General features: G+C 42.2%; 1 protein-coding gene across 4 annotated transcripts in view; it reads left to right on the plus strand.

Moving 5' to 3' along the window:
* The window catches only part of NAV1 (neuron navigator 1), a 345,632-nt gene that overhangs the window by 92,279 nt on the left and 227,531 nt on the right, over window positions 1-25,822 (plus strand). The window lies entirely within an intron of this gene.

Here is a 25,822-nt window from a genome sequence, read left to right on the forward strand (position 1 = left end):
GGTTTGTGGATGTTGCTAGGTACTTTACATCTAAGGACTTAAGATGGTGGAAGGCTCTGTCTGGGTGCGCTCCTAACCATAGGAGGCAGCTTATGGGTTCCTCAGGGGCTTCAGATCTTCGGATCGGTTCCGTTTTTTCGAGGACTCCAGCTTAGGACCATGTCTTGCCAGAGAAGGGTATGGATGGTTTCGCTTAACCTTAGGGATTTCTGACTCTTATGAGAAATTGGTATCATCCTGAGGCTTCAGTTTGAGGTTTTCTGATGGGTCCCTACTTGTCTGCTGGGAAATCTTACGTTTCTTCATAGGCTCCAGTTGTTATCCAACTGGACTGACAATATTGGCCGAGGGTTGGCCTCTAGTAGGGTGTTTTCCATTGTTTAATCTTCTTCTCACCTAAAGGGGTGGGGAAGGGATGTTTACGTTTTCTCCTTAGTTGGAGGTACCTCAGTATCTGTAAAGGGCTCGTGAGTCCTTATTTTTCTTGCCTCGTAGTTTTTTTTCCCTCTCTTGCGTTCTCAGTATCACGGAATTGATTTCTGGTATCGGAATGCTGTGGGTCAGAGTGCTTTCCTCCCTTGAGGAGTGTTCCTTCTTATGGAAGGCTGCGGTGTAGGGGTCCTTGGACCCGAGCATGAGGTTCCTATCATGGTTCAGGGTAGCATGCTAAATTTTTAGTAGCAGTCAGAGTTCTACTCTAGGGCTTTAATGCCTCGTAAATTCATCCTTTTTTCTTCCGAAGGTCTGAGACTCTTGTCTGCAAAAGATCTTTCACTAGCCTTGGTATTCTGGAAGGAAGGTCGGGGATCAGCCTGCTTTTCAGCATGGACAGTTTTCTTTTATGAATCTGTCCTCCCCTTTGTTGGGGGGACTCTTAGTGCTCATCTTTCTACTGGCGGCAGCTGTTGCCGGGATGGATTGCTCCTTGGATTCCGGGATTTTCTGGTTGGGAGCTGTTGTCGAGATTTTTCAGCACTTTTCAGTGGGATGAGTCCCACGATGGCTTAAGACGGCTTTGTTGCCTGTGGAAGGGTCATCGCAAGTTTTCCATAGGTGGCACTGTGGCCTCTTGGAGAGCTCTTTTTAAGCTGCTGGGACGGTTTTCCTCTGCTTGTCTATGCTTAACCTCACGGGTCTTGTCCTGCCTAAGTTACAAGGGGTAACTCGCGGGTTTTCTGGACCACCATAGTTGGTATGGTGCTGTGTCAGGGATTGAGGGTGGCCTTCCAGTCATCTTAGTGACGTTTTCTCCTGACTATGGACTTATTTTCTGGTCCTTGTCCTCCTAGGGAGTTTGTTCCCTGGACAGTGGGCCTGCAGTGACCTCGGGTTGCTCTACGTTAACTGATCTTTTGGATATCTCATGGGGCCTCTAGTCTCCCTTTTGTGGGTAGATAGAGAGTTTGACCAGTTTTGATTTAGGTCCGTTTTGGATGGTCCTTCGGATCTCCTGGGTTCCTCTACTCTTCCTCTCGGGGGTTGATAGAGGTTATTCGGTTTTGGTATGTGGGAGTTGAGTGCCGCAGGGCTGACTCCTTGGATGCCTTATGTTCAGCAGACTGGGTCTGAGTGGTCTCTAGCACAGCTTTGCAGTTTGTGTTACTGATTAGTGGTTACCCGGGTTTTGGTTTTTCCCTTGTTTGTACCCACTCTTGGTTTGCATTCAGTGTCCTCTAGCTTGGGTATTGTTTTCCCAAAAGTAATGAATGCAGCTGTGGACTCTTCCTGTTTAAGAAGAAAAGCATAATTTATGCTTACCTGATAATTTTCTTTTCTTCTGACAGGAAGAGTCCACAGCTCCCGCCCGCACTTTTTTTGGGCGGCAGTACATTTTTGTTCTTCTGGCACCTTTTTTTCAACCTGATATTTCTCCTACTGTTCCTTGTTCCCTTGGCAGAATGACTGGGGGATGAGGGAAGTGGGGGAGGTATTTGAAGCCTTTGGCTGGTGTGTCTTGGCCTCCTCCTAGTGGCCAGGTTCTGAATTCCCAAAAGTAATGAATGCAGCTGTGGACTCTTCCTGTCAGAAGAAAAGAAAATTATCAGGTAAGCATAATTTCTTCTATAAGGTACAACGGGTCCACGGATTCATCCATTACTTGTGGGATATTATGTCCTGCTAACAGGAAGTGGCAAAGAGCACCACAGCAGAGCTGTCTATATAGCTCCTCCCTTAGCTCCCCCCAGTCATTCTCTTTGCCTACTCTAAGTACTAGGAAGGGTAAAGTGAAAGTCCACAGATTCATCCATTACTTGTGGGATATTATCTCCTGCTAACAGGAAGTGGCAAAGAGCACCACAGCAGAGCTGTCTATATAGCTCCTCCCTTAGCTCCCCCCCAGTCATTCTCTTTGCCTACTCTAAGTTCTAGGAAGGGTAAAGTGAAAGAGGTGATAAAATATTAGTTTTTAATTTCTTCAAGCAAGAGCTTTTTGTTTTAAATGGTACCAGTGTGTACTATTTACTCTCAGAAGACTTCTGCCTGGAGGATGATGATCTTAGCATTTGTGACTAAGATCCAGTGCTGTTCCCACAGAGGCTGAGGGGTACAAGAGACTTCAGTGTGAGGAACGTTTTCATGCTATATAGCAGTGGGGTATGTTAAGTCATTTTTTCTGGAGAGACTGTGTATTTCAGAAAGGCTGACAATATCCCCATGAGGGTAAGGGTAAGTAGTAATCCTAAGAGCTATAGAAAGGCATTACTTAGCTTGCATAAGGGGCTAATTACTAAAATGGTTGACACTGTGTTTGAATGTTTGTGGGCAAACGTTTTATGAACTGGGAGTGCTGTTAACGTTTTGTGGGCAATAATGTTTTTTGGGCAACTTTATTGAGGGTACACTTGGCTTATTTTTTGGGTCTCAGAACCCACATGGCTAGTTTAAAACCGCTCTGGTGCGGTTCTTTGAGGCTGTAGAGACATCGAGTGAGATGGGCGGGGCCTATTTTCACGCCTCAGATGCGCAGTTGTTTTCACTCAGCAAGCAGCAAGCTCCAACTCCTGAGGGCCCTTGTGAATGTTTTGGGCCAAATCAAAGCTTTAACCCCATATTTACTATCCCTGAGGGCAGGTAGGCGCCACAGCAGGGCTGTGGCAAGGTGCTGGGGGTGTTTTTTTCCGGATTTAGGCCTAATTTCAATCCGGTTTGCAGATTAAAGGGTTAAATGTTAGTTTTCCTTGTGGGGCAAACTTAACTACACATATTAAGTCTGCTTGCAAAATTTTGAAAAATTTGGTGCATTTTAAAGCAGTTTTGCAGAACGTGTATGCTTTTTTTCTCTTAAAGGCGCAGTACCGTTTTTTAAGATTGTTATTTTTTCACTAAATAAAGTGTTTTCAAGCTTGTTTGTGTTCATTACTAGCCTGTACAACATGTCTGACATTGAGGAAAGCCAATGTTCAATGTGTTTAGAAGCCATTGTGGAACCCCCACTTAAAATGTGTCCCTCATGCACTGAAAGGGCAATAAATTGAACATATTTTAGCTAATAAAAGTATGTCGCAGGATGATTCTCAGTCTTATTCTCCCCAAGTGTCACAACCATTAACACCCGCACAAGTGACGCCAAGTACTTCTAGTGCGTCTAATTCTTTCACCCTGCAAGATATGGCCGCAGTTATGAATACTACCGTCACAGAGGTTTTATCTAAGCTGCCTGGGTTGCAGGGGAAGCGCAGTAGGTCTGGTGTGAGAGTAAATACTGAGCCCTCTGACGCTTTATTAGCCATATCCGATGTACCCTCACAATGTTCTGAGTTGGGGGTGAGGGATTTGCTGTCTGAGGGAGAGATTTCTGATTCAGGAAAGATGTTCCCTCAGACAGACTCCGATATGACGGCTTTTAAATTTAAACTAGAACAACTCCGCTTATTGCTCAGGGAGGTTTTAGCGACTCTGGTTGATTGTGACCCTATTGTAGTTCCAGAGAAATTGTGTAGAATAGACAGATATCTAGAGGTTCCTGCCTACACTGATGTTTTTCCGGTCCCTAAGAGGATTTCGGACATTGTTACTAAGGAATGGGATAGACCAGGTATTCCGTTCTCTCCCCCTCCTAATTTTAAGAAAATGTTTCCCATATCAGACACCATGCGTGATTCGTGGCAGACGGTCCCTAAGGTGGAGGGAGCTATTTCTACCCTGGCTAAGCGTACAACTATACCTATTGAGGACAGTTGTGCTTTCAAAGATCCTATGGATAAAAAATTAGAGGGTCTCCTAAAGAAAATATTTGTTCATTAGGGTTTTCTTCTGCAACCTATAGCGTGCATTGTTCCTGTAACTACTGCAGCTGCTTTTTGGTTCGAGGCTCTTCAGGTTGAGACCCCATTAGAGGATATTCTGGATAGAATTAGGGCTCTCAAGCTAGCTAATTCTTTCATTACAGATGCAGCTTTTGAACTGGCTAAATTAGCGGCAAAGAATTCAGGTTTTGCTATTTTAGCGCATAGAGCGTTATGGCTTAAGTCCTGGTCAGCTGATGTGTCATCAAAATCTAAGCTTTTAGCTATCCCTTTCAAAGGTAAGACCCTATTCGGGCCTGAACTGAAAGAGATCATTTCAGACATCACTGGAGGGAAAGGCCACGCCCTTCCTCAGGATAAGACAACTAAGATGAGGACCAAACAAAATAATGTTTGTTCCTTTCGAAACTTCAAAGGTGGTCCCTCTGCCTCTTCCCCTACTGCAAAACAAGAGGGGAATTTTACTCAATCCAAGTCAGTCTGGATACCTAACCAGACTTGGAACAAAGGTAAACAGGCCAAGAAGCCCGCTGCTGCCATCAAGACAGCATGAAGGGGTAGCCCCCGATCCGGGACCGGATCTAGTAGGGGGCAGACTTTCTCTCTTTGTTCAGGCTTGGGCAAGAGACGTTCAGAACTCCTGGGCGTTAGAAATCGTAACCCAGGGGTATCTTCTAGATTTCAAAAATTCTCCTCCAAGGGGGAGATTCCATCTTTCTGAATTGTCTGAAAACCAGACAAAAAGAGAGGCGTTCTTACGCTGTGTAGAAGACCTATATACCATGGGAGTGATCTGCCCAGTTCCGAAAAAAGAACAGGGGCAGGGGTTTTACTCCAATCTGTTTGTAGTTCCCAAAAAAAGAGGGAACCTTCAGACCAATTTTAGATCTCAAGATCCTAAACAAATTTCTCAGAGTCCCATCCTTCAAGATGGAGACCATTCGGACTATTTTACCAATGATACAGGAGGGTCAATATATGACCACCGTGGACTTAAAGGATGCGTATCTACACATCCCTATCCACAAAGATCATCACCAGTTCCTCAGGTTCGCCTTTCTGGACAAGCATTACCAGTTTTGTGGCTCTTCCCTTCGGGTTGGCCACAGCTCCCAAAATTTTCACAAAGGTGCTAGGGTCCCTTCTGGCGGTTCTAAGGCCGCGGGGCATAGCAGTGGCGCCTTATCTGGACGATATCTTAATTCAGGCGTTAACTTTCCAACTAGCTAAATCTCACATGGATATCGTGTTGGCTTTTCTAAGATCTCACAGGTGGAAGGTGAACGTAAAAAAGAGTTCACTTATCCCCCTCACAAGAGTTCCATTCCTGGGAACTCTGATAGATTCAGTAGACATAAAAAAAATTCTGATGGAGGTCAGGAAATCAAAGATTTTAACCACCTGCCGAACTCTTCATTCCATTCCTCGGCCGTCCGTGGCTCAGTGTATGGAGGTAATCTGACTAATGGTAGCGGCTATGGACATAGTTCCGTTTGCTCGCTTGCATCTCAGACCACTGCAACTATGCATGCTCAATCAGTGGAATTGGGATTATGCAAATGTATCTCCTCAGATAAATCTGGATTAAGAGACCAGAGACTCTCTTCTTTGGTGGTTGTCACAGGATCATCTGTCCCAGGGAATGTGTTTCCGCAGGCCAGCATGGGTCATAGTGACGACGGACGCCCACCTATTGGGCTGGGGTGCAGTCTGGAATTCCCTGAAAGCACAGGGTATGTGGATAAATATTCTAGAACTGAGAGCGATATTCAATGCGCTTCAGGCGTGGCCTCAGCTGGCTTTGGCCAGATTCATAAGATTCCAGTCGGACAATATCAAGACTGTAGCGTATATCAATCATCAGGGGGGAACAAAGAGTTCTCTAGCGATGATGGAGGTTTCCAAAATAATTTGATGGGCAGAGGCTCACTCTTGCCATCTATCAGCAATCTATATTCCAGGAGTGGAGAACTGGGAGGCGGATTTTCTAAGTCATCAGACTTTTCATCTGGGGGAGTGGGAACTTCATCCGGAGGTGTTTGCACAATTGATTCATCAATGGGGCACACCAGAATTGGATCTGATGGCATCTCGTCAGAATGCCAAACTTCCTTGTTACGGGTCCAGATCGAGGGATCCTCAAGCAGTACTGATAGATGCTCTAGCAGTACCTTGGTCGTTCAACCTGGCTTATGTGTTTCCACCATTTCCTCTCCTTCCTCGTCTGATCGCCAGAATCAAACAGGAGAGAGCTTCGTGATTTTGATAGCACCTGCGTGGCTACGCAGGACTTGGTATGCAGATCTGGTGGACATGTCATCTCTGCCACCATGGACTCTGCCACTGAGACAGGACCTCCTCATTCAGGGTCCGTTCCAACATCCAAATCTAGTTTCTCTGCGGCTGACTGCCTGGAGATTGAACGCTTGATTTTATCCAAGCGGGGATTCTCGAAGTCGGTCATAGATACCTTGATTCAGGCTCGAAAGCCTGTCACTAGGAAAATTTATCATAAGATATGGCGTAAATATCTTTATTGGTGCGAATCCAAAAACTACTCATGGAGTAAGATCAGGATTCCTAGGATTTTGTCTTTTCTCCAAGAAGGAGAAGTAGATATCTGCTTTGTCAATTTTGCTACACAAGCGTCTGGCAGATGTTCCAGACGTTCAGTCGTTCTGTCAGGCTTTAGTTAGAATCAAGCCTGTGTTTAAACCTGTTGCTCCGCCATGGAGTTTGAATTTAGTTCTTAACGTTCTTCAAGGGGTTCCGTTTGAACCTATGCATTCCATAGATATTAAACTTTTATATTGGAAAGTTCTGTTTTTAGTTGCTATCTCTTCGGCTCAAAGAGTTTCTGAGCTATCTGCATTGCAATGCGACTCGCCTTATCTGGTTTTCCATGCTGATAAGGTGGTTTTGCGTACCAAACCTGGATTCCTTCCTAAGGTTGTTAACAATAAGAATATTAATCAGGAAATTGTGGTTCCTTCTCTGTGTCCTAATCCTTCCTCTAAGAAGGAGCGTCTGTTGCACAACTTGGACGTGCTTCGGGCTTTGAAGTTTTACTTGCAAGCGACCAAAGATTTCCGTCAAACATCTTATTTGTTTGTTGTCTATTCTGGAAAACGTAGAGGTCAAAAAGCTACGGCTAAGTCTCTTTCTTTTTGGCTGAAAAGCATCATCCGTTTGGCGTACGAGACTGCTGGACAGCAGCCTCACGAAAGAATTACAGCTCACTTTACTAGAGCTGTGGCTTCCACATGGGCTTTTAAAAATGATGCTTCTGTTGAACAGATTTGTAAGGCTGCGACTTGGTCTTCGCTTCATACCTTTTAGTTTCTCCTTTTTCTTCCTGTACCTTCGGTCGAATGACTGGGGGGTGGAGCTAAGGGAGGAGCTATATAGACAGCTCTGCTGTGGTGCTCTTTGCCACTTCCTGTTAGCAGGAGATAATATCCCACAAGTAATGGATGAATCCGTGGACTCGTCGTACCATAGAAGAAATTAATTTATCAGGTAAGCATAAATTTACTTTTATGTTTTTGTTAAACTTACAACTTACTTGTTTTCTTGCTTAATGACAATTTCTCAGTGTATTCCCTGTCTGCAGCTAGATAACAGATCACACACTAGAGAATTTAAGTTCTACTGTCATAATTATTGCAGCAAAAGTCCTCTACTGAGCAGTGCATTAAACTGTCTGTAGCTAGAGCAGATGTCTCCTAGCAACCTCATCATAAGAAAAGCTATTCCTTTGCCTTCCTGTAGAGACCACAACCCCTTTGTGGGGCAGTGTCAGGAACTAATGGACCCTTCACAAATTAATTTAAAAAATAAATAAAAGTAGAGATTATTTTAAAATTATGAATACATATGTAATGATTTATATTTAGTATAACCCACTGATTAATGTTTTTTAATTAAAATAATAAAATTGTTGTAATTAGTTTAGTTTGGTGCCAAAACTTTACTCCATACTTATGATGAGGGCTTACCAGGCACAATTATATTTCTTTTCTTGCATACATGGCACATTTTATATACTGTATGTTAATACCTTGTTTGCAACTGGTGCCTGGCTATGAGCATTACTTTTTGGAAAAAAATGTCTTAAGTAAAGTTTACCTCAGTTATAACAAAAGTGTCACTGTGAAAGCTGACAGATAAAGTGTCATAGTGAAATTTTACAGATACAATATTTTATGATAAAATGTGCCAGCTAAAATGTATCATACCAGAACATTAAAGGTAAAGTATGCCAAGGAATTATCCACTGTGACCGTGCCAAATAGAAATGTGTCAAATAAAATATGCCAAACTGAAATGAACCAGATAAACTGTGTTCGGAGTATCAGATAGAGAAGTGGTTTCATAAATGGCTTTTTTTTTTTTTTTTTTTTTACTTTGCACTGAATCTTATTGTTTACAAATGTTTTTAACCCCTTAAGGATCAGGCATTTCAGACTAAAACTTCCCCAAAAGACCAGAGCATTTTTAGTATTTTTGCCATCACTACATTTAAACAGACGTAGAGCCTTTTTCTTCTTAAATGGGAAGAGCCCACAGGTGCATCCATTACCTTTGGAAATTCAGAACTTGGCCACCAGGAGGAGGCAAAGACACCCCAGCCAAAGGCTTAAATACCTCCCCCACTTCCCTCATCCCCCAGTCATTCTTTGCCTTTCGTCACAGGAGGTTGGCAGAGAAGTCATAAGATTTTTATATAGTCTTTTATGGAGGGTAGTACTCTTCGAAATAGGACTGGAGTTTTAAGTAATCCTGTCAGCCTCTCAGTGAGAGCATGGATGAATGTTAGAGTCCAGAGATGCAGGGAGAGTCTTTCTGCTAAACCATCCCGACTCATGTTAACAGCTCCTTAGCAATCAGCGTTGACGAGTTTTGCTGGCTGCTTTATTCTCTCAAGTCCATGTCAGAAACAAGGCTAATATCTGTCACACTTGAAGGGCCGTGTTCCTGTTCCACTGCGTTAATTCCGGTAAGATCGTTTCATTTTATTTCGATGATGTGAAAAAAGTAATGTAAACGAAGAAGTTAGTGGGACTCCTTTATCTTTATAAGGAATCAAGGGTTAATATCTCCTGAGGGGGGTTATTGAACAGCGGGGACTTTAATCATGTTTGTTATGTGATTTTGTCTGCTAATGTGTAGTGTTACTGGGGCTCATGGCTAGATTGGAACATAACAGCCTTTTCTTGTTAGGCTGCGCAGCCCTCGTAGGCCTTGGCACGCATTTCTATGGCCTGCACGGTGCATCTTGTGACGAGGCGTGGTCACACTTCTGTGCTCCATTTCCGTATTCCTGACCACGTGGCGATGGAGAGAGTCTGCTTCGCTAACTGTCTGGGTCTCAGGAGGTGGTGAGTGCCCCAGCTATTTGGGGTGTAAGATGCCATTTTTTATTTTTCTGTCCATAATTTCTATATACCAAGTTATGGGGGATTCTGACTATTTGGAGACGGATATCTCTGATTCTGATTCTACTTCTTGTGAAGAGTATGAAATGGCCCTAGTAATCCATGCCCATCAGTTATGTTCAGAATGCCGCTCTAGAATGCTCTCTTCTCCTGTTACAGGGAACTTAGAGTCCACCAATCCATCCGCCCGTGGGAACCCATATCCCATGCAGCGCATCCCCTAGAACCTTCTTTGGCTACGCAAACAGGCGTCCCTAATGCCGTTACCCCTTCTCTGAAAGACGGCTTGTTTCCACCAGAGGTTACGACACCGTTCTGCGTGGCCATATCTATGGCCCTGCCATATTTACATCTTCCAGAGGAGGTGTTGCTGAGATACTGTCCGTGTTATGCTAACCGGGGCTCGTGAGGTGTGGGATCGCCTCAGTCAGATCAGCCATCTGGGGAAGCGGTCTCCTCTGAAGCTTCAGGGGCCCAACCCTCGGGTCGGAGTCGTCAGTTGCCCCGGCAGAGGTAAGTCTTGATTTTTGTTATAGACTGGCCACCTTCGTGTCCTGCTACGGCATGTTTTGGCGTTGCTGGAGGATCCCAGTACTAATAGGTTACGGGATCCTCAGTCTTCTCTTCCAGACGGCAAGCTGGGTTAGACGTGTGGGGATGAGGTTAATTTCCTGGTCGTCTTCAGTTCTCCTTTCTTTTTTGGGTATCTTATTCCAGTTCTGAGCTGTGGAAGAATGGGGTCTCTGATTGGCTGGTCCCGTTGGTGTACCCGTTGTTCTTTGGCATTCACCTGCAGGTGCTGCTCTTCTTTTATTTGATCCGGTTAGGATGTATTTTATTTATTTTTTTAAGAAGCTCATGTCTGTTATGATTTCTCTGTTGGGTAATATTTCTTCTCTGGAATTTGATACTAGCGATTTTGTGATCGCTTGTTAAGGTGTTAGTACATTTTTATGTCTTTAAATCCTTTTATCGAGTCCTCGTGAGGTCTCGAATTTTCTGTGGCCTGTTTCAGTTTGGAGTACCCTATGTAGCAGGCTGGTCCTGATAGGGCGCTATTTCTGTTCCTTACGGTCTATTTCATCCACGTGGTGCCGGTGTAACTTGCTGATCTGGCTGGGTGGTGAATTGCTCTCTCGGATGAGGAGTTTATTATCTTGGTGTCTCTTCAGATCAAATGATCTTTGCTTTTTGCCAAGAGTTGCGTGAAGTTAACCTTCCATGAGCTCCATAAATTTTTGGAGGCTCTTGCCCTTGCAGGGCTAAAACATGGTAGAGGAAGCCATCGTTCCTAAATGTCAGGCTGGTTCTCATTCTGCCTTTGGGTGGGGCATCAGGGGATTGTACTCAGTCCTCATTGTCCTGTTCCTCGTGGGCGGGGGTCCAGAGCGCATCCTACTAGGGATCAATCTGGATGATTTCCCTCGTCTTCTGTTTTGAAGTTCTCCTCTTGGAATCTGTTTTCCTTGATGAAGGTCTCTCTTCCTTCGGGTTGAGGTTGATGGGCCTTTTTGTCCCCTCCCTTGGGGTTGGCTTCAGGTCATCTGTTTCTGGAAGTTAAAGCCTTTTGGTTATTCTACTTCCGGGGTCTCGTCTTCTCCCATATTTTTGGAAGATGTACAGATTAGATTGTCTCCCCTCTTTCCTGTGTCGTTCCTGCTTAGGCGTTTGTGGGTTTTCTCCCCCCAGGGGCTAGGATACATGCTCCTTCCTCATTCCTCAAGCTGTAGGGGTGTCAGGGAAGTGGATCCTGAGGATCTTGGAGACTTCTGTTAGCTTCTCTACCCAGTTTCTAAGGGAGATGTGTGGTAGTGGTTATTTCCACCGCACCTGAAGCAGGAGGTTGTGGGCTTGATCCCAGTTATTGCTCCTGTTTCTCGTCCGTCTCGTGATTCTGGTGACAGCTAGCATTCCTAAGTAGAGTTTTCTGTTTTCTCATACGTTACCTAGTCTTTGGACTTAGTGAACATTGTCCCTAGAGCCTTAAGGCCTTCAAGAGTTTCTGCATAGCTTCACAATTGCCTATCACCCTTTATGTTGGGAGTTGTACCCCCCTTTGGGTGTCCTAAGCTCTCTGTGTATAGGACATTTAGTGAAAAATTCAGTGTCCAAGGTGTCTTGGATATGACTGTGATTGCATCGCCTCTGGTGCAAAGTCTACTCCGGATGGGGTAACTTAGTGGTTCCTCAGGGGTTATTAAATATAAAAGCCGGCTCCGAGTTTTCAGGTGCCCGGGTTTGTTTGTCCTGTCGTTGAGTAGAATTTTGGGGGTCTGTATTCAGATCCCTTAGAACTGTGTCGGGACGGCCCAGTTTCCCGGTTCCGGGATGTCTTCTGGTCCTACGGGCATATTTTTCTCTTTTGCAGTGAGATTTAGACTGCTTACTGGGTCGGCCTTAGTTGCCGGATGATTTTTCTTTTGGCAATGTCCTTTTGAGCTCGTCTACAGCTTACGCTTCAGCCCCGCTGTGGTAAGCTTGATGGTTAGCTTAGCTGTCTAATGAGCGGAAGGTTTGCAGTTTGAGATCAACTGCAGCCATTTGCACCTTGATTGTGTGCTAGCAAGCTGTTAAGTTCTGGCTTTTCTTTACCTCCCTTTTGGGGTGAATTTGATATCCCATAGTATCCAAATGGTGCTTGGAGGTATTCTTTATGCCTCTGTTTAGTGGGGTTGTTCCCGCTGCCTTGCGTGCGGGATGTTAGTGTGTAGGGATGGACTTCTGGTGCCATGCCTTTACTGTAGTACAGTGAAGGGTCTTTTTTGGGAGTGCCCTTCGTCTTCAGGAAGGGGACTGTTTCTGGGTTCTGGAACCCAAGCCCTTTGGGGGGGCTGGATCACTCCCTTTTTCCTTTCTGCAGTTCCTTAACAGCCAGCTGTAGTAGCCTGATGGTTATCTTAGCTGCCTAGCAAGCGGAAGGTTTGCAGTTTGAAACGAGCTGTAGCTACTTGCACCTTGAATGTGTGCTCGCAAGCTGTTTATGATTCAGGGTATTTTAATCCCTAAGCCTTTCGGACATTATCAGTTACTTTGGTGCTGGGTCCATTGCCAGAGCGAGAGTCAGGGATCTGTCTAATCTGTGGATCTTAGCTGCGTATCACAGTTATTGTGAATCTTCTTTAGGGTGAGGCTTCGCGCTGGATCTCTCCTCGGCAGGTAGCTTTTTCTACTGGGTTTGGGTCCTTTCCTCTGTTTAGGAAGGTCCTGTCCTGCACGGTTTCGGAGTTCTTCAGAAGTAGGTCTGTTGTGGTTGCATAGCTAGGGTGGCGACTTGTGGTCACTAAGTTCTTATTTGTAGCAGGACGCCTATGGCTTGGAGGAGCATATTAAGATATCTGATGCTGTTTTTCAGCGGCTCCCAGGGACGGTTTGTCTTTCGGTTGCTTTATTCTGGGTGCGAGTAAGCACTCTGTGTAGGGGAGGGATTTTTCTTTCCTCCTTTTCAGTTCTCAGGACATTTCTTGGTCCTTGGTTTGAGGTGGAGGGGCTTTACAGGTCCTCTCTTTACTTTGCTTGGTCGGCAGGTTCTTTTCATAGGTGTCCTGTTCCTCCTGGTTCACTCTGTTGGAGTTCCTTTTCTTAGTCCTAGTCCCTTTGGGTTCCACGCTGGGGGAATGTGGAAATTTCCCCATTCTTTTGATCAGGGGTGAGTTTATTTTGTGGGCTGCATGCCTGCAGGGCTTTGTTTCCTCAGAGGCTTTTGGCTTGGTCGAGTCTACTAACCTGAGCAGTCTCTAGCAAGGGCATTGCTGGCTTTAACTGTTGGGCAGTTATCTCTGCCTTTTTCCTATTAGTCCTTTGGCTTCTCGTGAAGCTGTTTTTTCTGTCGGGAGTTTTGGGTTTTAGGCTGTAGTGCCCTCAGAAGGGGCCGCCTTTTGTACCCGCCCGTTTTGCATTCAGTGTCCTTTATAGCTTAGGTATTGTTTTCCCAAAAGTAATGAATGCAGCTGTGGACTCTTTCCGTTTAAGAAGAAAAACTTAAATTATGTTTACCTGATAATTTTCTTTTCTTCTGACGGGAAGTCCACAGCTCCCCGCCCGCATTGTCTCATAAGGGGCTGCCGTATTTTTTGTTTCTTCTGGCACCTTTTTCCCCCTGATATTTCTCCTACTGTTCCTTGTTCCCTCGGCAGAATGACTGAAGGATGAGGGAAGTGGGGGAGGTATTTAAGCCTTTGGCTGGGGTGTCTTTGCCTCCTCCTGGTGGCCATTTTCTGAATTCCCAAAAGTAGTGAATGCAGCTGTGGACTCTTCCCGTCAGAAGAAAAGAAAATGATCAGGTAAGGATAATTTAAGTTTTTTATATTTACCTATCAAGAATATATATATATATATATATATATATATATATATTTTTTTTTTTTTTAGTAGACAGCCCAAAGAATTGATCTAGGCCCATTGCTATTAAATAAAAAAACTTGTTACCTTTTTCACAAACTTTAGGTTTCTCAATTAAATTATTTACAAAAAGCTTGTGCAATCATTGCACAAATGGTTGTAAAAGCTGCTCTGGGATCCCTTTTGTTCAGAAATAGCAGATATATATGGCTTTGCCATTGCTTTTTGATAACTAGAAGGCCGCCAATTGCAGCTACGCACCACACTTTTATTATTCCCAGCAGTGAAGGGGTTAATTAGGTATATTGTAAGATTAATTTTAGCTTTAGTGTAGAGATCGTTCTCCCACCTGACACTTCCCACCCCCTGATCACTCCCTGAACCCTCTCAAACAGCTCTGTTCCATCCCCCACCCCCCCATTGGTCACCCCCATCTTAAGTACTGGCAGACAGTCTGCCAGTATGCAGTATTAAACCTGTTTTTTATTTATTTATTTACTTATTTTAATTATAATTATGTTCTTCAGTGTATCCCCTTACCTTCCCACTTTCCTGATCCCTCCCAAAAAGCTCTCTAACCCTCCCCCCTCTAATTACCACCATCTTATGTACTGGCAGCTGTCTGCCAGTACCCAGTTTTCCAAAATTTGCCAAATTAAATAAAATATAAAAAACACACATTTTTCTGTAGTGTAGCTGCCCCCACCTAATTTACTCCCTCCCAGATCGATTTCCCGCCCTCTTATCCCACCTCCACAGTATGAGCCCCCTCTCCCTCCTCCCCCCTCCCTCCTTCCCCCTCCCTGACGCTCTGAGGGTTTTTTTTCGCAGTGGTCCCGCTTCTCCCACCCACCTCCCGCCCGCTCCAGCGATGGGTCTCCCACCCGCCTCCCTCCTTACCCTCCCACGCCACCAACGATTGGCACCACCGCCACCCTCTGCATCGGTACCTCTGCCCATCTATTTCTCCACTGCCCCACTACTTTTAGCAAGAACACTGCAGAGAGAGGCCCAGGACCAGCACTGTACAAGGCAAAAAAATAATGGTCTGCATAGTTGTGTGATGTAAAGTTGTAAGGTTTTTTTGCATCCACATATAGGAATTTAGATGTTAAAATAACAAAAAATTATCTTACCACCATAATTTTGCTCTGAGTTATAGGGCTCTATTTATAAAGCAGCGAATGCTGCTTAGTGGGCCCTTCGTTTCAGGCTCGCCTGAAACAAAAGTTAAAAACCAGTGTTCATAAGACCAATTCTCCTTAACCTGACAGCCCTTGCTAGCGGCCGATTGGCCGTCATTAAGCAGGGGGCGGCATTGCACAAGCATTTAGCATATAGCGAATCATGTCCTCTCAACATATGATAAATTAACCCCATAGAATTAAAGCAAATATGTTAAGATCTTAGATGTGCCGGAGTGTTTCATGTTTTTAATCATGAATGAGTTTTTAAATCAATATTTAAGAGTTTTAGTGTGTACTTAATAAAAGCTTTATACCTATTAGGGTACTTGCTACTAAAAAGGATGAGAAACACATTTGTATAAACCACTTAATTTACTGGAGCACAGTGCACATAAAGAAGTTTATTCTTGCTTGCTAAGTGGAGGAGTCTCCTGTAATAGAGAAGTATTTGCATATTTTAATGCAATTTTTTTGTGTATTACCCACATAAATCATATGTCATGTTTTTTAGCATTTTTTTTTTCACTTTTGGAGGATGCCTTTAGTTAGTATACAAATGTATCTAAACATGAAATAAAAGCTATCATCCAGACTATTAAAATTGATTTCCCAGTATACAGGTTGATGCTGGCATGCAAGGTAGAAAACAGCAAGCAAAAGTCACCAAGTGGTCTCTCCAGTTTCTTATTTACCAAAGAGTGATGATTGAGCTCTAGTAAATCAGCTACCTAGAATAACATAGGAACTGGTGAAGCTGGAGAGACTGGGGATGCTGGAAAGGCCTGTTAGAATAGTCTGTCATTCAATTGCTAACACTTGAACATCAGTTAAAAGGATATTCCAGCCAAAATTGGATACCACATGGGTGCATTTCGGTATTGAATAGAAGCAGTTTTGTAATATTCATGCATTAGCAAAAATGCTTCTAATAAAAGCTATAGCTGTTTCAAAAATGTATTTAAGTATGCACTGTGCACCAGCATTTTAAACAAAACACTTGTTCGGAGAACCTAAGGTGCTTGTACCATCTGGTAATGACTCAATTTGTTAATTGCTGACATGATACAAGCCCCACTGATGACCTGAGCAGCTGCATTTTTTTAAATGTGGGTGCAGTGAAAATATCTAGCTATGCTTCACATGCAGAGAAAAATGTTAACACTAAAACAGTGATAACTCTTAATAGAAGCATTGCCAATACATGTATATTGCAAATATGTTTCTATTCAAAGATGCAATAAATCTATGTGCATTTATATTTTGACTGGAATGTTCCTTTAAAGGGACAGTCAACACAAAAATTGTTATTGTTTAAAAAGATAGATAATGTCTTTACTACCCATTCCCCAGCTTTGCACAGAAAAATGGTAATGTTAAAGGGACAGTCTACACCAGAATTTGTATTGTTTAAAAATACAGGGAGTGCAGAATTATTAGGCAAGTTGTATTTTTGAGGATTAATTTTATTATTGAACAACAACCATGTTCTCAATGAACCCAAAAAACTCAATATCAAAGCTGAATAGTTTTGGAAGTAGTTTTTAGTTTGTTTTTAGTTATAGCTATTTTAGGGGGATATCTGTGTGTGCAGGTGACTATTACTGTGCATAATTATTAGGCAACTTAACAAAAAACAAATATATACCCATTTCAATTATTTATTTTTACCAGTGAAACCAATATAACATCTCAACATTCACAAATATACATTTCTGACATTCAAAAACAAATCAGTGACCAATATAGCCACCTTTCTTTGCAAGGACACTCAAAAGCCTGCCATCCATGGATTCTGTCAGTGTTTTGATCTGTTCACCATCAACATTGCGTGCAGCAGCAACCACAGCCTCCCAGACACTGTTCAGAGAGGTGTACTGTTTTCCCTCCTTGTAAATCTCACATTTGATGATGGACCACAGGTTCTCAATGGGGTTCAGATCAGGTGAACAAGGAGGCCATGTCATTAGATTTTCTTCTTTTATACCCTTTCTTGCCAGCCACGCTGTGGAGTACTTGGACGCGTGTGATGGACATTGTCCTGCATGAAAATCATGTTTTTCTTGAAGGATGCAGACTTCTTCCTGTACCACTGCTTGAAGAAGGTGTCTTCCAGAAACTGGCAGTAGGACTGGGAGTTGAGCTTGACTCCATCCTCAACCCGAAAAGGCCCCACAAGCTCATCTTTGATGATACCAGCCCAAACCAGTACTCCACCTCCACCTTGCTGGCATCTGAGTCGGACTGGAGCTCTCTGCCCTTTACCAATCCAGCCACGGGCCCATCCATCTGGCCCATCAAGTCTCACTCTCATTTCATCAGTCCATAAAACCTTAGAAAAATCAGTCTTGAGATATTTCTTGGCCCAGTCTTGACGTTTCAGCTTGTGTGTCTTGTTCAGTGGTGGTCGTCTTTCAGCCTTTCTTACCTTGGCCATGTCTCTGAGTATTGCACACCTTGTGCTTTTGGGCACTCCAGTGATGTTGCAGCTCTGAAATATGGCCAAACTGGTGGCAAGTGGCATCTTGGCAGCTGCACGCTTGACTTTTCTCAGTTCATGGGCAGTTATTTTGCGCCTTGGTTTTTCCACACGCTTCTTGCGACCCTGTTGACTATTTTGAATGAAACGCTTGATTGTTCGATGATCACGCTTCAGAAGATTTGCAATTTTAAGAGTGCTGCATCCCTCTGCAAGATATCTCACTATTTTTTACTTTTATGAGCCTGTCAAGTCCTTCTTTTGACCCATTTTGCCAAAGGAAAGGAAGTTGCCTAATAATTATGCACACCTGATATAGGGTGTTGATGTCATTAGACCACACCCCTTCTCATTACAGAGCTGCACATCACCTAATATGCGTAATTGGTAGTAGGCTTTCGAGCCTATACAGCTTGGAGTAAGACAACATGCATAAAGAGGATGATGTGGTCAAAATACTCATTTGCCTAATAATTCTGCACTCCCTGTATAGATACCCATTCCCTAGTTTTGCACAACCAACACAGTTATATAAATACACGTTTTACCTCTGTGATTACTTTGTATCTAAGCCTCTGCAAACTGCCCCCTTATTTCTGTTCTTTTGACAGTCATCTATTTTAGCCAATTAGAGCTGGCTCACCTGAACTCCACGTGCGTGAGCACAGTGTTATCTATATGACACACATTAACTAACACCCTCTAGTGGTGAAAAACTGTCAAAATGCCCTTAGAGCAGAGGCGGCCTTCAAGGGCTTAGAAATTAGCATATGAACCTCCTAGGTTTAGCTTTCAACTAAGAATACAAAGAGAACAAAGCAAAATTGGTGATAAAAGTAAATTGAAAAATTGTTTAAAATTGCATTCTCTATCTGAATCATGAAAGTTTTTATTTTGGACTAGACTGTCCCTTTAACATACTTTATAACCTTTAAAGCTCTAAATTTCTGTCAGTTTCAAAGTCCCTAAAGACAGCCCCATGATCACATGCTTTTGTATTTGCTTTTCACATCAGGGGAAGCTAGTTCATGTGAGCCATATAGATAACATTGTGCTGATGCCCGTGGATTCTAACAACACAGCACTAATTAGCTTAAATGCAAGTCAATAGATAATAAATTTAGTTATGTGATTAGGGTCCGTCAGAAGATGCACCCATGTGCTGGCGTAACTGCGGACAATGGCGGGCAAGATGGCGGCCGTTCGCGCCACTCTCCTGATCACTAGTTGAATCCCCAGTTGTTCGTGTAGGTCCTCGATTTATCTCCCATCTAGTTGTGTGGCTTACCCGGGCAGCTGTAATACATGAGGGTTGGAGATCGGTGCGCCTCCAGATGTATTAAGTGAGCTGCAAGGCGTAACTTTAGTGGCTGTCGTGACAGTATGTTGGGTAACGGGTCGCCTCAATCACAGGCCTCAGCGCTTAAAGTCTGCTTCGATACCACTATACCTGCTCTCTACTCCGGAGCGGAGCCCAGGTCAGTCCAGAAGGTTGATTTGGCAAGGAGGGCTACAGCCATTACTTCCTCTAAAGGTGTAGGAACTTTAATCTGCCGGGTTTCTGAGTCCCAAAGGCAGCAGGCTATCTCAAGTCCAGTACCTGGTTGTATAAAAGTGTTTTTTGAGCCGATTATGGCTTGATATGCACAAGGTGCACGGAGCTCCTCTCAGTTGCGACCTTTCAGTTTGGTGGTTGACTCCGCCCCCTGCATTGTCTTTTTATTATGTACTTGTTAATTATGTAATTCTACTGCATTGACTGGTCCTTTAAATTTCTTCATTCCCTTGGTATCCTTATTTCAAAAGCATAACTAGGTAGGCTCAGGGGTAGCAATGCATGACTTGGAGCTAACTGCTGATCGGTGGCTGCAGAAAAATGCCTCTTTTTTATTGGTTCACCAGATGTCTTCAGATAGCTCCCAGTAGTGCATATCTGCCCCTTTAAAAAAGAATACCAAGAAAATGAAACAAATTGGATAAAATAAATAAATTGGAAAGTTGTTTAAAATCACATACCCTATATGAATCACGAAACAAAATCACGAAAAATGTTGGATTTCATATCCCTTTAAGATCATATACATATATTTTCCAATTAACATTTGTAAATTAGAAGATGATATTCAGTTTGTAGTCATTGTGGACCCTCTTAAACTTTAAGTGATGGTAAATTCTCCCCTTTATAAAAACAGATCCGGAATGGTGATATTTTAGATGCGCTATAACTTACTTTTTAATGTAGATATGAAATTCTAACTCCACGCATTCCGCCGCCCACTTTAAAATTCAATTTTTCTGTGAGCTAATTGTTTCAGCTATTCTTTAATCAGCGCTCTTCCTTTAAGCCACTTTTGTTGTAGCTAGAGCGCTGATTGGACAAGTATTCAGACCATTAGCTCACAAAAAAAATTAGTGGGCGGCAGAGAGAGAAGTGGGCGGCAGAGAGAGAGGGAAGTTGAATTTGATAACTAGATTAAAAAGTAAGTTACATCACATTTTCATTACAGCTGATGAATTAAACTCATCTAAAATATCACTAACTTCTATGTTTTTATAAAGGAGAGAGGTTACCATCACTTTAATACAGAAGACAATAAGGAATAAAATCTAACTGTACAAAATTAGATATATTTTAAAATCCATAAAAAAATACTGTCAACTTAAGGTAATAGTGTATGCAGGTTGTTGCCCTAAACAAACTCAAATTAAAAAATGCGCCATCCTATAAATGAATGTAACCAATATTTTTAACAACCCAGTTCTCCCATATAAGTATATCCTAAATATGTACAAAATCTTTGAACACTTACAAAATGTAGTTAAAAATTGTTACCAGATGATTGTTGTTACTTTGATGATCACATAACGTCTCTAAGGAGTCAGACATAAAATAGTTTGTTTAATTTCACTGCTTTATGAAAAATTTCTTTGGTTGGGAAGATTCTTTTTTGGGATCTCCAAACACCCAAAAATAAGAACAATGGTGAGAGGTATTTTTCATTACTAGGTAATCTATCATCAGCTGGGACATAGGGGGAATGTCTCCTTCTGTGAATTTTAAGTACTGTTACTTTGGGAGCAGGAGATCTGTCATGTAAAAGAAGCAAATTAACTCTATGGGGCCGAATGGCTGTCGCGAATCATGTCCTCCCGACATCACTAAATGCCGACTGCATACGCTGTCGGGATTTAATATTGCACAAGCATTTCTGGTGAAATGCTTGTACAATGCCGCCCCCTGCACATTCGCGGCCAATCGGCCACTAGCAGGGGGTGTCAATCATCCCAATCTGATCAGTATGATTGCAGTGGTGGCGGACAAGTTAAGGGTGCGTCTTAACTTAAGTTTACGGCGAGCATCCACTGCTTGGTAAATATTCCCCTATGAAATGAAGTATAAATTGTCCTATATCATAGTAATAATGATCAGCTGAGACTTCAGACATCAGGGAAGTTCCTGATAGGGGAAGAGGGAGCTCTGTCAGAGCTCCTAGTTCCACCCAAGAGCCATGTTCATGGGCAACATTCTCAGTTTTCAGAAATGTAGAGTTTATTTTAAACTAATAAGGGATCATTCTGTCATTGAGTGTCGTCCCTGGGAATCTACCATACCGGCTTCACCAAAAAAGCAGCTCTTGTTGCCAGTGAAGCATTTTCCAAAGGGGCAGAGCATTTCCAACCCCACAACTTGCTTTTACTCAATGCACATTGGTAAAGAGTGTAATCCACCACTTCCAAACCAAGAGCGCTAGAATGTACAGGAAATACCCCACTTGCAGAAACCCCCAATGAATGCAAAGCATTTTTTTATCCTTTGCTGACAGATGGGTTGGCATTTATGTCAGTTTACTTGGCATGTTTTTAATTGTAAAAACAAGTATAAAAGAGGGTCTGTAAAGGTTAAACGCAATGGACTTTGTGTCTTCTTTTATTCTCATCTTCTGTGTTACAGAGGGAGAAGGACAGGGAGACTCACACTGATGCCACAACCCTGACATAACCGAGCAGAGGAAAATTCTGCTACTCAAGCTCATTTGCCTTTGCTCTGACCATGGCCCCCCATTCGCTGCCTGAACTCTGAAGCTCCCACACTCTCTCCAGCCTTCCTTATGTTTTCTTGCCCATACCCTATGGTGCCCTTAGTGTCAAGAGATGGCATTGCTGTTGAGAGTGCAGTCTCCTATTAACTTCTTGGATGCCCTATAAGGCTTAAAGCCCTAATTCTATTCCTAACTGTGTCTGCCACATTGTCATTCTCTCACCTGTCAACAGCAAAATTCTTGCAGTCTAGTCGAAATCTCTGCCTGCAAAAATGTATATGTATATCAAGCACCTGTGCAAAAGTCCTGAGATGGACCAAATATGCCTAATTGTAATAAGGTTATCTGGCCCTTAATTAGGGAACTTAACCCCTTAAGCGAATTGGACAGAAAAGGGTTATGACAGGGGAGGGAAGTCCCTATAGACAATGGCTTGGAGGGTGAGGGGGACCCCTACACTACAGAAAACCTTATAATATTAATAAATGGCTGGTACTAGTGAGAGGGGGAGGGTTAGAGAGCTGTTTGGGAGGGATGAGGAGAGATCCCTATGGTGCAAAAAACATTAAAGAAAAAAAATATTTAAATAAAATGCCCTAAAACTGCACACTGGCAGTACCTAAGATGGTGGTGACCAGTGGGGGGAGAGAGGTGTTTGGGAGGGATCAGGTAGGGATCAGTTTGGTGGGAGGATAATAACTACACTACAATAATATTACCCTTGCTAGATAACTAATTAACCCCTTCACTGCCGGAAATAATAAAAGTGTGGTGCGCAGCTGCAATTAACAGCAATCTAATTACCAAAAAACAATGGCAAAACCATGCATGTCTGCTATTTCGGAACAAAGGGCATCCCAGAGGGGGATCCCAGAGAAACTTTTACAGCCATTTGTGTTATGACTGCAGTAGTGTGTGTAAATAATTTCAGTGAGAAACCCAAAGTTTGTGAAAAAGTTAATGATTTTTTTTTAATATAATCACATTTGGAGGTGAAACTGTGTGATGAAATATACCAAAATGCACCAAGATCAATACATTGGGTTGTCTACTAAAAAAATATATAGTTTTGATAGGCAAATAAAAATTAAAACAAAACGCTCTATTTCTGTTTAAATGGAGTGATAGCAAAAATACAAAAAAATTATTCGGTATTTTGGGAAAGCTTTTCTCTGAAATTCCCGGTAGCGAAGGGGTTAATGATGGTATCAAATCTTTTCATTTGAATTAGATCACATTGAAAGCAAAGGCTTAAAGGGACATTAAACCCAATTTTTTTCTTTCATGATTCAGACAGAGAATACCATTTTAAACAACTTTCTAATTTACTTCTATTATCTAATTTGCTTCATTCTCTTGATATTCTTTCCTGAAAAGCATATCTAGATAGGCTCAGTAGCTTCTGATTGGTGGCTGCACATAGATGCCTCATGCGATTGGCTCACCAATGTGCATTGCTATTTCTTTAACACATGATATCTAAAGATTGCAGCAAATTAGATATTAGAAGTAAATTGGAATGTTGTTTAAAATTGTATTCTCTATCTAAATCATGAAAGAAAAATTTGGGGTTTAGAGGCCCTTTAACAATACTACTAAGCCAATTCCTGCATCTGATTTGTTGGTAAAATGTATCTGAATTCTGACCAGGGAAACACACACATGTAGTCACTGATGCATACAGCACACGAACAATCACACCTAAGCACTCACTCAGCTTGTTAAAGCTGCAGTATACACAGACATCCCAACCTGCAAAAACTTATTTCAGGGAGGTGGCTTCCCCGGCTACTGCGCTGGTTATATACTGGACATCTGGAAATCCTAAATAACTTTGCAACTTATCATTAAAATAGCTTCCCACTAAACTCACATTAAAAAAAGTAGCTTTATTATACAACCACATAAAACATACCTATTTTCCAATGATCGTATGGTTGTTGAATGCTCAAATATTTTAGAATACGAAGCTTAACTAACTGCAGTAAATAAGGTAGTATTTGTGTTTTATTTTATTAAAATGAGTGGGGACTTTTTGGTTACTGATGCAGGCTTTAAGGGTTCCATAGCTTCCCAGCTTGTGAAGTACTCAGTATAGTTGTCCGTCCCAGTACTTTCAAGTTTTGTGTCTGGGAGCGTGTCTGATTTTGAGTTAGATAGGCTATTTGTAATTATGTTTTCTACTCACAGTAGAGTCAGTTTGATAAGGACCAGGCAGCAGGAGTGCCTATCTCCTACCTCACAGGGGTACACTCTCTTTGCCCTGTGCCCTCTTTCTCAGTTATCACTCAGTCTATGCTGCAGCCGATGTTGCCTGCTGCTGATTCTCCTCCCTCCCTAAGAGCCTTATCACCGCCTCTAAACAGTCGGAGGGAGGGTGGAAGACACACAATACGCTGAAAGTAAAGACAGACTTGCTGTGACAATGCTGTCCTGCTCGATTACGTCACTGCAACTAAAGGCATTCCTTAAAGAAACATTGTTTCTGGATTTGGGCCACATTGGATCATGGTACTTGTAGTTTCAGGGAGATTGCATTTCATTTGCGGGTGTCAGGGAGCCGCTATTACAATGAGGGAGACTCCCTGAACTTCAGGGAGAGTTGGGATGTCTGGTATACACCAATTTTCATATAACTACATGTAATAGACACTACTATAAAGAAGAATATGCACAGATACTGATATAAAAATCCAGTATAAAATCTTTTATAAACTTACTTAGAATCTCCCAATTTATCACTGTTATTGAGATAAGCCTGGGACACTTATTGAAAGGGGCTGATAGCAGAACCTACCCCTCCCCTGCATATAAAAAGACCCATTATAAAAACAGAAGCAGTCTGAAGTCTATATACATCAGTATACATCTTAAACTTTGGGGCTTGGTTAGAAGTCTGAAAATCAGCACAATCTTATTTAAAAATAAGCAAAACTATACATTGTTTTACAAAAACAAACCCAGATGGGCTATATAAATGTATCATCTACAAAACATTTATGCAAAGGAAAATCTAGTGTATAATGTCCCTTTAAGCTGCTGATGGGCTTCATTGTTATGTCTGAAATTCATAGAGGCTCACTTCATTTATCTCTCCTAGCTTTTCCTTAGTAGGCGTGTCATGTCAGCAATTAAAGGGACAGAAAATGTCAAAATTAAACTTTCAGTTTCATATATACTATGGAAAATTAAGATACTTTTAAAATTACTTTACTTTACTAAAATCCTTTGTTTAAAAACATACCAAAGTACAGAGTTGCACTGATGATGTGCTGCCTGGCTGGTCCAAGAATAAAATGACACCTCCCAACTCTTTCCACTGTCGTCTAAATCCAACCATTGTACTGCATAGATATATAGAGATGGAATCCTGACCTGGTAACACCGACCAAGCATGGGGCGTGCGTGGAGGTCTGCTACTCCAATGAAATGGTCTACTTTTTATTGCACAAACTATCATTAAATACATTTATGTTAAATTATGCAATTAATTTGTGTTTTGCATAGCAGAAATTGGTATAATATTAGAAAATATTACACTGCTCCCACCCAGCTACTTCATAATGCCACCCGGCTGGCACAATTTTCTCTGGAGAACTCTGAAACTCATTTAACATTACTCTTTAATTCAATTAGAAAACAGTAAGCAAAATGTTAAAATAGATCATGTTTGAATTTTATTTGGATGAAAGAGAATAATATGTGAATATTAAAAGTACCAGTGTAACAAAGGAGATGATGACAAGAAATGACAAGAAAAAAACAATACCATTTGAGATGTGGTTAATCTTTTTTATTGTCATCTAAGCACAAACATTTAAGGTGTATGGATAGGTCTTAAAATAGTGTATTTTGGGGTGTTTTTCCCCATCTTCTCTGACTTTAGAATTTCACTTAAAAGGACATGAAACACAAATGTTTTCTTTCATGATTCAGATAGTAAATCAATATAAATTGTTGCATAGGAAATGAGCACATCTGGACAAGTATCCCCGCTTGCTTTTACCCAGTAACACTCCATATACACTGTTACCAATGCACGAGAGGATTCTGGGTAGGATATGCAAATTAGATATCCAACATCTCAGACTTTTTG

The sequence above is a fragment of the Bombina bombina genome, chromosome 3 (assembly GCF_027579735.1).
Source record: "Bombina bombina isolate aBomBom1 chromosome 3, aBomBom1.pri, whole genome shotgun sequence".
In the NCBI taxonomy this organism is placed as follows: Eukaryota; Metazoa; Chordata; class Amphibia; order Anura; family Bombinatoridae; genus Bombina; species Bombina bombina.